Source organism: Lepidochelys kempii, chromosome 4 (assembly GCF_965140285.1).
Source record: "Lepidochelys kempii isolate rLepKem1 chromosome 4, rLepKem1.hap1, whole genome shotgun sequence".
Taxonomy (NCBI): domain Eukaryota; kingdom Metazoa; phylum Chordata; order Testudines; family Cheloniidae; genus Lepidochelys; species Lepidochelys kempii.
In genome coordinates, this window is record NC_136383.1 from 20,504,380 (window position 1) to 20,516,891 (window position 12,512).

Below are 12,512 nucleotides of genomic sequence, written 5' to 3' on the forward strand. Positions count from 1 at the left end.
ATTCATTTATCTTCAGTAAAACATACAGATTTTTAATAGACAATTTTTGTCTTGATCACATGCACCCCGTAACCATTGCTCTTTGTATCTCTTGCACCATGTTCCCTATATATGAAACGCATATTTTGAGAGTAACTGTACTCCTTTTAAATTCAGACTCTTACAAGCTTTAATGTTGCATCTGAGCCTTGACTGATAATTCAGAATGAATGACTTGCCTTACCTCTTCCGATATCTATTCGACCCTGTACACTGAATCTCACACTGCACTGAGCTGCTTCAAAAAAAATTATTTCCCCATGAAATACATAGCTAAAAGAAAACTGATAAAAGATGAGCATGCCTGAAGTCTAGCCTGCATTTTTGCCATGGAAACAGCAACCATAAGAAATAAAATGAGGGGACTATCAACTATCACTTAAATCATCTTATTACACCTTGCAGACATAGCCAACAGTAACTTACTCCTCGTACAGGCGCAATAGACTCATCAATTTTATTGGGACTATTAATCTTTCTGATGTACGTTGTTGTTACTTTTAAAATGTCCTGGCTCTTCTTTACTTCTTCAAATGCAGGAAACCTTGGGAGAGACAGAGGAATAGAAGGAAAAGGTGAGAGTGAAGTTCAGCTCTCTGGGACTTCCCCATTAGATATTCAAATCATTTTTGTGAGGGGCAGTAGCCATAATCTACTGCAACATACTTCATGCTCTGAGCTTTGTGTTCCCCAGCCAGTGAGGCATCCCTGCATATTCGGACCCAGAGATGTGGTGAGAAGGAGAGCGGTGTCTTTTACAGACTTCTGGAAGAGGAAGCACTGGAGCTGTCAGGGCCCTAGTTTGTACGTCTCTTTGTGGATGCCAAACATCTATTCTGGTTTCATTCTGCTCAGATATGGGCTCAAATCAAAACCTAGCACTGGGCTCCTCCAACCTTTGAGGAAGCATAAAACCCAAGATGCAAATCCAGACTCTGTGGCCTGGTTCTATCTCCACTACTGTTGCTCCGTCCCTTTTCCTTGTCATCTCTCTCTCTCTCTCCCTCTCTCCATTATTGCCTCTGCCTCTCTGTGCTGTCTTCTTCTCTCCTCGTTCCCTCTCCTATTTTCCTTCAGTCTGATGCTCTGTTCTTCTCCAGTCACGTCTGTCTTGCTTCCTCATGCATTCTTTTTTGCGACCAGAAGTACTGGTGGAAAGGTTCCCCCTGCTCTCCCTTGTAATATTAACACAAATACAACCAGAACAAATGACTATTTTTGCTGATGGATCATCTCGGGATCACTGAACAACCATGTGCTGAATGCCATCTGTTTTTATCAGACTCTTCAGGATGTGGATGATTGGTGGGGGTTTTGCAATGTCTGAGTCTAATCGGAGTTGTTGACGCACCCATAATAACAGTCCCATGGGCTTTGACTGATTCTAGTGCTCAGTTAAATGGTGTTCTCTAATACTAGCCCTCTGAGGCACTGTTGCATGCTCCCATTGGGCTGCATAATGATTACTCATCTGTGGAGCCATCTTCGGCCTGGAAAACCTAGCAGCCCAGCTTTCAACATATACCACAAATAGAAGCATCTCATACTGTTTTGGCGCGTTGTCACTGAACTGGCTCCCTTCCAGTTTCCCAGAATAGTATTGATTGATACATTGGTAAGTGAGTTAGCCCAGCAGCTCTGCTCTGCTTATCTGAGTTGTTTATGTCTCCTGCAGCACCTGTTTGTTTCCCAAAGTGCTCTGCTAATGGTATTTTCCACTGAATGCATCCAGTGAAGTGAGCTGTAGCTCACGAAAACTTATGCTCAAATAAATTTGTTAGTCTCTCAGGTGCCACAAGTACTCCTTTTCTTTCTGCTAATGAGGCTTTGTCAGTTGCAGAGACGTGGAAATTTTAAGCAAACAGCAGATAAATCAGAAGGCCACTTTAGCAGCTGCCCAACTTGCTCAGAGGAAGTACTTCTCTTTCAGAAATCATTAGCTAATGTGTTACAGTTTCTGACATGACACACTTTCCTTCTTCTATTCACTTTCTTGTACCTAGAAAGAATAGGATCTAATCCTTTGGTCTGGCTGAGCTCTGCTCAGGACAGACGTGAGGGGAATAAAGATATTTGTATATTACTCTGCACTTCCTTTTATCCCTGAAATAGTGGGGGATGATTTGGCCGCCAGTATAATTTAGAACAGGCTTGAGGCTGCTCTAAGTTACCCTGGCCTTTTACAGCCCCTAAAGGGCCATAATGCTAGCCAGGGATCACTGGAATGAAGAAGCTACAGTTCTTTCTACCCCTACCATACTCTCTTACACCTGGGAAGCCAGAGAAGATGGGATAGGGCCAGAGTTGTCAGCTTTATACCAGCTAGTGAGTTCCCCCATGCTGGGAGAATCCTCAGCTGTTGCTTTTCAGAGAGGTGCAGATAACTGAGGCTAAGGAATTGGCTGGAGATCCCACAGTTACGGTATAATACTTGGAAATTCAAGACTCAGTGTTGCTACAGCATAAAGTACAGAAGAGTTTGAGTCACAATACTGAATCCTCTGGAACTCCGGGGGAGCTCATCAGAAGATCTACATTTTGCTCTGAGATCCATTTAGTAAATTTAAACTTGACTCTGAGGAGAAATAAGTAATGCAACATCTAGGTAGCTAAATTCTTAGTGCCAGCGTGTTTTATTTACACATATAAACCACTCCTGGAAGAGAGAGGCTAGAACAACACACCAACAATCCCCTCTTCCAGGGAGCTCAGCCCAACACTAATGGGCAGTTCCCAGACAGCAATTCTGCCCCAAGAATCAGCTTGGGTTAGAGAGCGTAAGGCAGAGAGCAATCTCCCTTGCTCATTGCCACAGCTCCCCCAAAGAAATTACAGCAGAAAACCAATAATGCCAAAGCACATCCTCTAAGGCTAAACACTTGCTTTCACACACACAAAAATGAACTTGTAAGGTTGTGTGTTACAGCATCGCCCGTTGACTTCTGCCATAACAATGCTATATTTTGTTTGCTTAGTTTTGCCAACAGATGAAGGTCAAGGTGGAATTCGCTATCTTAGCTGGGTTGTCAGTCAACCGCAGCTCAAAAATCACACCTCAGCTGGTTACATTGCTCACACTCAAACCATTAATCTAAAGAGTTTGCTGTTACCTTCTTACTACAATATAGCCTCTTTCTACAGTCCAAGGCTGGCAACAGCTCAGCAATTTTGCTCTTATGTATCACGCTAGTCTATAGTTGAAGCTTCTTTATTTATATAAACCAGCCAGTAAGTAGGTAATCATCTGAGCCCTTAATCCAGTTGAATTTATTTTAGACATTGTTCATTCTGAAAGTGTTTATTAATCTCATTTGTTTTCATGGGAAATATTATTTCATCAGTGCACAATGTTTGTGTTCAAAAACTTTAAGACTCTTGGAACTCTGAGGTGACTTTTATTTTAGTTTCTATGTATATAACCCTTAAAGGTATGCTACAGAGCAACGGGCAAAGTATTCACGATACAAAAAAATCTGACCTACCAGACTGTTAACATGCAGGGGAACTTTGTGTGTTCTTTGTGTGCCTGGAGTGAAGATTTTACCTGTAGGACAAGGCATAGAGACTTGTAGAAGTCTTTATGCAAACTATAGAGTAGTTTTACAAATACATGCAGTATTTGTTCTCAATTGGTGCAAAGTGTATAAAAACTAGTTGATTCACTAGTATCCAGTGGAAGACCTGTCTTAACATAAAAAGAAAAGGAGTACTTGTGGCACCTTAGAGACTAATAAATTTATTTGAGCATAAGCTTTCGTGAGCTACAGCTCACTTCATCGGATGCTCACGAAAGCTTATGCTCAAATAAATTGGTTAGTCTCTAAGGTGCCACAAGTACTCCTTTTCTTTTTGCGAATACAGACTAACACGGCTGCTACTCTGAAACCTGTCTTAACATAGCTGTCCCTTATTTCTTCTCCTGATGAGGCCATTTTGTGTCCTAATGCTACTGTATCTCCATACCCTAATTTTATTCGCTTCATATTGACAAGAGATAGGAGAGTGGAATAAACCATGGGGCTCATGTTAAACTGAGAAGCATTGATTAATGCTTACAGTGAGAAAGCAATATGATACCTCTCTCGTGCAACAAGATCCTAAACAAACAAACAAACAAACAAACAAACAAACAAACAAACAAACAAAATTGTTCTGAAGCAATGGGGGGCTAGATTTTCCGCTGCCCTATGCCTTATGCAGTCATTTACATGTGTCAAGTGGATATAAAATGTTACTAGATCCAAGTTCTCTCACTCACACTGGAGCTAGCGTTGGTGTAAATGACTACACCAGGTGCAAAGCAGCCCTAAATCCAGTGGTTTCAGCTCTTGTAGAAGGGGATCCTCTGGTGGCAGACAGTCACGGTAGCAGCCACCCCAGCATAGACGGCGTGGCTGGAGAAAAGGACGTGGTTAGACATTCATATACCCTGGAAATTCCAGGGTGCCAGAATGGCCCTTGCGGGCCATTGACAGGTCCAAGTTGTTCTGATTTATGCTGGGGACAAGATAATTGCCCAATGACCCAGGGATGGGGATGTAAAGTTGTGTGTAGCAGAAGTGGGTCACATTACCTAAAATAGCAAGTGATTAATAAAATAAGCTTGAGAAAGAGCAGTGACTGCTCTAAAGTGACTATCCTGTTTGCTAACCATAACAGAGAGGTCATCTGATGGGGACAGGTAGAATAGACATTTTAAAAGAGAATTAGGAATTGTAGGGTTATGTAGTGTAGGGGATTAGAGCCTTTCATTTATAGGTCATGAGGTCAATCCCCACCCAGGCTGGTAGAGACCAGAGCTGGGATGATACTGAAACTGTAATTTGTGAATGTTTTGTTGTAGAAGCATGTTTAAAGACTTGCAAAATAGCTTTGTTCAGTTAATATTATGCCACCTGCTCTCGCACAGACCAGAAGCCATTGCCATCAGAAGCCTATTCAATGATTTAGGCATGTAAAATGGTGTAGCTCCTCGAAAAGCAGTGTCTACATCACAATTTGCACTCTTCCTGGCAATCTCAGACGACTGGCCAAGGACTGTGCGAAAATGGAGACTGAAATACCTTAGACGTGGTCCCTCCCTCTGTGGCAGTGGTTCCCAAACTGGGGTTTGTGAACCTCTGGGGGTTCATAAAATGTTACAGGGGGTCCCTAGGGATACCAGGCAGCACAGGGCCAGCAGCCCAGAGCCCCTGGACTTCCTAGAGCTAAGCAGATCAAAGCAAGCATATCTATCACATTGAGAAGATTTAAACTTCAAGGCCCCTTATAAGAAATGGAAAGGGAGGTGGATATTTTTTGCTGTTTTTAAAATTAAAAAGGCAGCTAGTATTGTTTTTAAAATTATGATGAAGAACAAGTTTAAGCTTTGTTGTACCGTGCGTCGTTTGCCCAGACTGCTCAAGACCTGAACGCTTGTGTAGGAGGAACTCCTTGAGTTGGCTTCTTAAATACCTTCATGCTGCTTCACATCTGATACTCCTTGATGAAACATAGGAGCCTTGTCTTATAACAGGCTTATTCAAAGTGATACAAGCTACGAAAGTGAGATCTTGGAAGAGTGTTGCCGTTTTCATAACGTAATAAAAATACTGTAATGATAAATAATAATTAATAATAAATAATGTGTAATAAGCATGTCATAAAAGCAAATTTTATATTTCCAAGATCACTGCTTTTATAATTTATACTTAGGTTAAGGAGAAAATCCCTGGAAATATTCATTTTTAGGAGGGGGTTTGCGAGATTTGACATTTTAGTGGAAGAGGTTCACAGGTTGTTAAAGTTTGGGAACCACCGCTCTATGGCAACCCAGTTGCATGGAAGTAATGAAGGTTGAAATACTGGTGTCTGAGATTAGCCCAGTTTATGGCAAAGAGCTATAGTCTGAACTATTCAAAGATGCATAAGGGCTTTTGGTGCCCAATTCCAATTAAAATGAATCATCAGGGCTATCAATCCAGCACTTTGAATGGGTCTAAACCAACAACAAAAAATTATAATTTTAATAAAAGTAGCTGGAAATTATTAGCCTTTAACCTACACAAACTATGGCTTCATGTAGCTCAGCTCACAGGAAATTACAACTGATTGGACTCAGTGACATAGCTCTAGTCTGCAATAGTTTGAAAAGCCATCACAGCACTGATCTGACAATCCTGGGATTGCTCACCTAAATTAAAATCAGTTTCAACCATTTTTATCATGTTTATTATTTAAGCAACACTTAATTATTTAAGTTTATTATTTAAGCAACAAATAAGTTTATTAGTTAAGGAACAAATAAGAATGACAAGACTAAGTTCTCATTCAACAGTATTTATGCAAGGAAAATAATCCTCGTCATATTTAAATCCACTAATCACTAAGGGCCAGATTCTACAGTACACTAGTTAACACTGGTGTAAATCTGGAGTAATTCCATTGTCTTCAGTGGAAATAATCCAACTTTGCAGTTGTGTTACTCAAAGTAGAATCTGCCCCCAAGCTTTTATCTTTTCAAAGCTTTGTTTGTTTAACAAGATTTTATTTATACACAGAGTATGTTGCTACTTCAATTATTTTTTTAAAATCCATTTCACATGTAATATATGAAAGTGATCTCAACTAATTTGCCTCTCCTTTTATCTTGGGACCGCTGGAAAAACAGGATGATAAATATCAATGCAGGTAACGGTTTTAATTCAAAATCTGGAATGTGCGGACTGGAAAGAGAAGATGTCAATGAGAGGGTAGCTTAAATTATCCTTTAAACAATGTATTTTTTGCATTTTGTATTTTGCTTTCTTTTGTGTCTCTCCATTCACAAAGAGTATCTGTATATTTTCAGCATGAATGACAATTTGAAATTTTAAATAAAGACAGAACAAGAAAGGGTTGAGGAAAGTGTCGTCATTAGAAAGAAGCACAGAGTGTGTCGCCATAAAACAACTTGCAAAATGATAGCTGTTTTCAGCACACAGCAGAGTTCTAAGCATTTAAAGGTGCAGTCCACATAAAAAAACAACAGTAACACAGCCGAGTATATTCTCCATGCCTCCCAGCATCATTTAACCACTTACTAAAGAAAGGCTAACCAATATGAAAATATAGCCATCAGGTGGGCTTGTTATGCACTCATCAGAATGGTGTATTCTCCTTCGTTTGCATGTCTTGATTCCCAGAAATGCCATCTCAAAGAGCAGTATTCAGGGAATATTAAAACAGTGTCAACATCATTCCACCAAACTATTGCCTCCTGAAGGAGGTTACCACCTGTATTGTATAGAAAACATGGTGTTTCCCAAAAGATACATAGTGTACATGGGAGATACTCCTATATACCACATAGGCAAGGCAACCTCAGTGCATGCATTCTCTGCTGCCATGAATGTTGGGCCTGGGTGAGGGGACCAGAGGACAACATGGTTGGGTTGACAATGCTCCTAAACCAACCCAGTTCATATCAACAATGCCTCAGATCAACCCAGGGAAAATGGGCCATTTCATCAACCCTTAAGAACAGGGGTGGCCAACCTGAGCCCGAGAAGGAGCCAAAATTTGCCAATGTACATTGCCAAAGAGCCACAATAATACATCAACAGCCCCCCATCAGCTCCCCTCCAACAGCCTCGTGCCCACCAGCAGCCCTGCCAATCAGCGCCTTCCCCTCCCTCCCCACACCTCCCGATCAGCTGTTTCATGGCGTGCAGGAGGCTCTCGGGGAGAGGGGGAGGAGCAAGGGCCTGGCAGGCTCAGGGGAGGGGGCGGGATGGGGTGGAGTGGGGGTAGGGCTTGGGGCAGAGCAGGGGGTTGAGCAGTGAGCACCCCCCCGGCACATTGGAAAGTTGGCACCTGTAGCTCCAGCCCTGGAGTCGGTGACTATACAAGGAGCTGCATATTAACTTCTGAAGAGCCGCATGTGGCTCCGGAGCCACAGGTTGGCCACCCCTGCTTAAGAGGGTGCATTTTATACTTCCTTGTGCCGCTTCCCAAGGCCATGACCGATTCTCCTCCCTGTGCTATTGGAGTAATGCTCAGAGCACATGAACTTCAAATGTACACAGCCTCTGCAAAGAGGTACAAGAGGATCATTCTTCCCTCCCCTGGCTCCTTTTGTTCATCCTTGCAGAAGTTGAGCACAAATTGGCCCTTGATGTCATGAGTCACTGTACTGAGACTCATGTCTTTAGTGGCAATTTTCTCCATTGGAAACAAGAGGCGGACAAATTCTATGCCACATGAAATGCCGTTGCCTTTAGAGGGGCTTCATAATGGGAGGTGTAAGCCAGAGCAGAATTTGTCCCAGCACCAAACCCATCTTCAGTTTTAGGAAGCAAAAATTACACAAAACACATTTATAAATCTAATCTCTTCTCTGTATATCTAATCTCATTAAACGGAAATCTCTCTCAAAAGTCAAGAAAGTCAAGTCTCTCTCAGAAAGAAAGAAAGAAAGAAAGAAAGAAAGAAAGAAAGAAAGAAAGAAAGAAAGGCTATACTCTCAGAAGTCAAATATAGCCTTTCTTTCTTTCTTTCTTTCTTTCTTTCTTTCTTTCTTTCTTTCTTTCTTTCTTTCTTTCTTTCTTTCTTTCTTTCTTTCTATAAAACACTTTAAAACGCCAAAGCCATGCTTGTGCCACAGCAATAAACCTGACAGAAACAAAACTATGATCCTGCTGCCAGCAGTTCTAATAGGCTCACATCAATTTCGGTATTAATCCATCCTCATGATCCTCTTCAACAGGGCAAGGTAGCTTACGTTTCCTTATGGTGAGCTGCTAGAGAACACATTTGAATGTGAACTCCTTTGGCCATGGCTAAACTGACCATGAACTGTACAGTAAAACCACCCATTTTGTAAAAAATTGTGTTATTATAGATATTTGGGGATGTTGGGTTGGTAGTTGATACAGTGATCTCTCTGAAAAATGATAAATGGGATGTTTTATTTAAAAGAGGCAATGAATAACACTGAACATTTGGTTCGAGCATCTGTAGTTTTGTATAAACTGCATGTGCTGAAATTAGTTTCACCTTGCTTCTCTTGAAACACCTTGTTTACTACTGTCATGCTGCCTTCTTCAGTTTTTGTCTCGTATGTCGAGTACAAACCTCAGAAGGAAATGGTAGCTTAATGCAGCACTCGGACTCTGTTTCTTGGGTTTGTGGTTTAACAGATTGTTCCATCTTTCTTTGCACGTTTGTTAAAAGCAAAGAGTCTAATTCTTGCGAGGTGTTTTGAGCAGTGAGTTTGGAAGGACAAGAAATGTACAATGAAGTAATTGAACCGCCAGTGTCAGCCATGTTGGTGATCCTCCTATAGCTGTCGGGGTCTCATGGCCACCACTCTTCTAAGCAGTATGGATGAGAGCTGGGAAAATAACAAACATTTTGGTTTGCTGGCAATTTTTCAGTTGAACTTGTGTTCCTGTGTCACTTCAGCCCTCTTCAAGAGCCCACTCATAGTGCTTTCAGTGGTGATGACCACTGGAATCTTGTCTATACTGGGGCTCCCAGTGTTACCAATGCCAGTGGACCTGAACCAATGTAAGCAATTTTTGACAAACTTCCCTTGTGTAGACAGGTCCTCAAGGTATAAAGGAGCTGTCTATAGTAAATACATAGGGCCAAATCCTGCTGTAGTGTACCTCTTAACTTTCAACCCGGGTGTGTTGGCAACAGAACAACTCTATCTGGGAAGTCATGTTTGTACTATTTTACTAACAATACTGATATATTCTTCCTCTGTAATTAAAGCAGACAGACAAATGCATTGTAACACAGGCACATGTACAGTGCACATGTCAATTCTGGATCATCAGACCTCTGTGTGTTACTGCTAGCCTACAGTTTTCAGTAACCACATTTTGCTTGTTTAATCAACATGGAGAACAGCCAGAAAGAATTTGCAGGGGATGGGCTATGATAATCCCCAAACCCTCAAGATTCTTGCTTGGCACAGGTGTGACAGGCTACACTAGGTGGAAGGCCATGGAGTGTCAAGCCCAAAATTGTCTTCCTCTTCTCTGTCTTTGTTTTTACCTAAAGTACATACTATTCTGGTTAGACGGTGATTATTATTTGTTTCACGGTAGCACCTAGAGGCCCCATTGTGCTAAGCACTGTACACGCATAAGTGGCTATCTCTGCCCCAAGAAAATTAGTCTAAATTGATAATAGAAAGACAAGGTTATTGTGTGTCTCTTTGTATAAATTGAAGTGCTCCTCTCTATGCTCGTTGTTATTACTTTATGCAACTCCATGTGTAGAATCCTGACTTCTGTGGAACTATGTTTTTAATAAGGGAAAAACAAGGTCCAAAAGAAAGTGACATTCCTGGGAATTCAATGTAGACCAAACCACTCATTATTTCCTTTTTTAAAAAAAGGTGAATTATCTGCTGTAACCTATTCCAGAATCTCAAGGCAGCTGAAAAAGCATACGTGTGAAAATGTCATCTCAGCAATAACAGAAGGAAAAACTGGGTAAGACATTGCACAGGGCAGATGGAACGAGAGCAAGAGGACCCTGGGAGAGGTCTGGAGAAAAGATCTGTGAGCTGCTTGAGAACTGAAGCATGAAATACATGACCAGGCTCATGGGGCAGATCACTGAGGCTTGGAGTCACCCTGTGAAAGGTCAGAGAGCCATGAGGGAACAAAACAGCTAACTTTTAAGAATTTAACCCACGCATGGCAACTTTCCCTCTTCAACATGGAGGTTCCCTTTGGGGTATGAGCAAGAGGACTATGCTGGAAAGGGCAGGGAGAGGAGAGTGAGTGCTGGGTAATGAGGGAAAGAGGGTCTGTGGTTGAGGAACATAGGGCTTGTATGCAGACATATTGACACTTGAAGAGTTCCCCAGAGGACAGTTAAGGTTCCAGTGCTTGACACACTAATGGCCTGCCCAGAGACACTTGTCTCTTCCAGCTCTGCTCTCTGGCACACCAGAGAAGCAAGAGAGCACCAGCTGTGGAGCCAAATGACAGGGTGTTGAGCTAATGGCACTTGAAAGGCGCTTGTAATGCCGCTGTCTCCGTTCCTGGCCACACCAGGCACCAGTCCCCTAAGCACAGCCCTCTTTTACCATCCCAGAGTCCCTGCTCATCCCTACTTACTCACACATGGCCCCCAAAGCCCTGTGATTTGAATAGTCCTGCTCATCCTTTCTTCTCTCTCTCTCGCTCTCTCTCTCTCTCTCACACACACACACACACACACACACACACACACACACACGGCAGCCCGAGACTAGCAGCCAGCAACTGGCGCCCTAGGCGAAACATGCAATCAGCGCCCCCCACCCCAAAACCTCAGGGGCAGATCTAGGCTGAGGTTTTTGGTAAACTGGGAAACATTTTGCCCCTTTTTTCCTTTTAATGTTTTTAAGGGTTTTTTTTTGTTTTTTTTTAAAACAGAGGCTTAATTATTCGGTTTGTCCATCCCTCTGTCCAACCAATGTTTCTGAGATCAGATAAAACAGAGACACAAAATTTTCATAATAGATTTGTACATGACAGCTAGATGATAGTTCAATCCAATATCAAATAAAAATGCATTAAAATGTTAATTATAATTTTTATTATTACAAATCCAAAATCATCCATCTCCAAATAAAAAACACTCTGTGCTCTTAAAACATGACTTTTCTTGCTTTAAGTTTTGAAAATTCAGTCACTAGTACTTTTAGATCCAGTTTTCCAGCTATTTCATGCTCTATTGACATTGTGTCAAGTACAACAAGTCTCTCTTGCACCATTGTTGAACGCAGATATGTTTTTATCAATTTTAACTTTAAGAAGCTACATTCCCCACTAGCTACAGAAACTGGCAATGAGCAGAGCCATAAAAATGTTTGGAAAAATGCTGTGAGTTTATTTTCACAAACAAACTTCAGTATCTTTCATATGAAAACTGCTGTTTCTTTTGCCGAATGTGAACTGACTCTGGTTCAAATTCTGTCGGAAAGTCTGTTTCTTCAGCAAATTCGAGAGAATCTACCAGTGTTCTTTCAAACCCTTCATCACTTATCATAGAATCATAGAATCATAGAATATCAGGGTTGGAAGAGACCCCAGAAGGTCATCTAGTCCAACCCCCTGCTCGAAGCAGGACCAATTCCCAGTTAAATCATCCCAGCCAGGGCTTTGTCAAGCCTGACCTTAAAAACCTCTAAGGAAGGAGATTCTACCACCTCCCTAGGTAACGCATTCCAGTGTTTCACCACCCTCTTAGTGAAAAAGTTTTTCCTAATATACAATCTAAACCTCCCCCACTGCAACTTGAGACCATTACTCCTCGTTCTGTCATCTGCTACCATTGAGAACAGTCTAGAGCCATCCTCTTTGGAACCCCCTTTCAGGTAGTTGAAAGCAGCTATCAAATCCCCCCTCATTCTTCTCTTCTGCAGGCTAAACAATCCCAGCTCCCTCAGCCTCTCCTCATAAGTCATGTGTTCCAGACCCCTAATCATTTTTGTTGCCCTTCTCTGG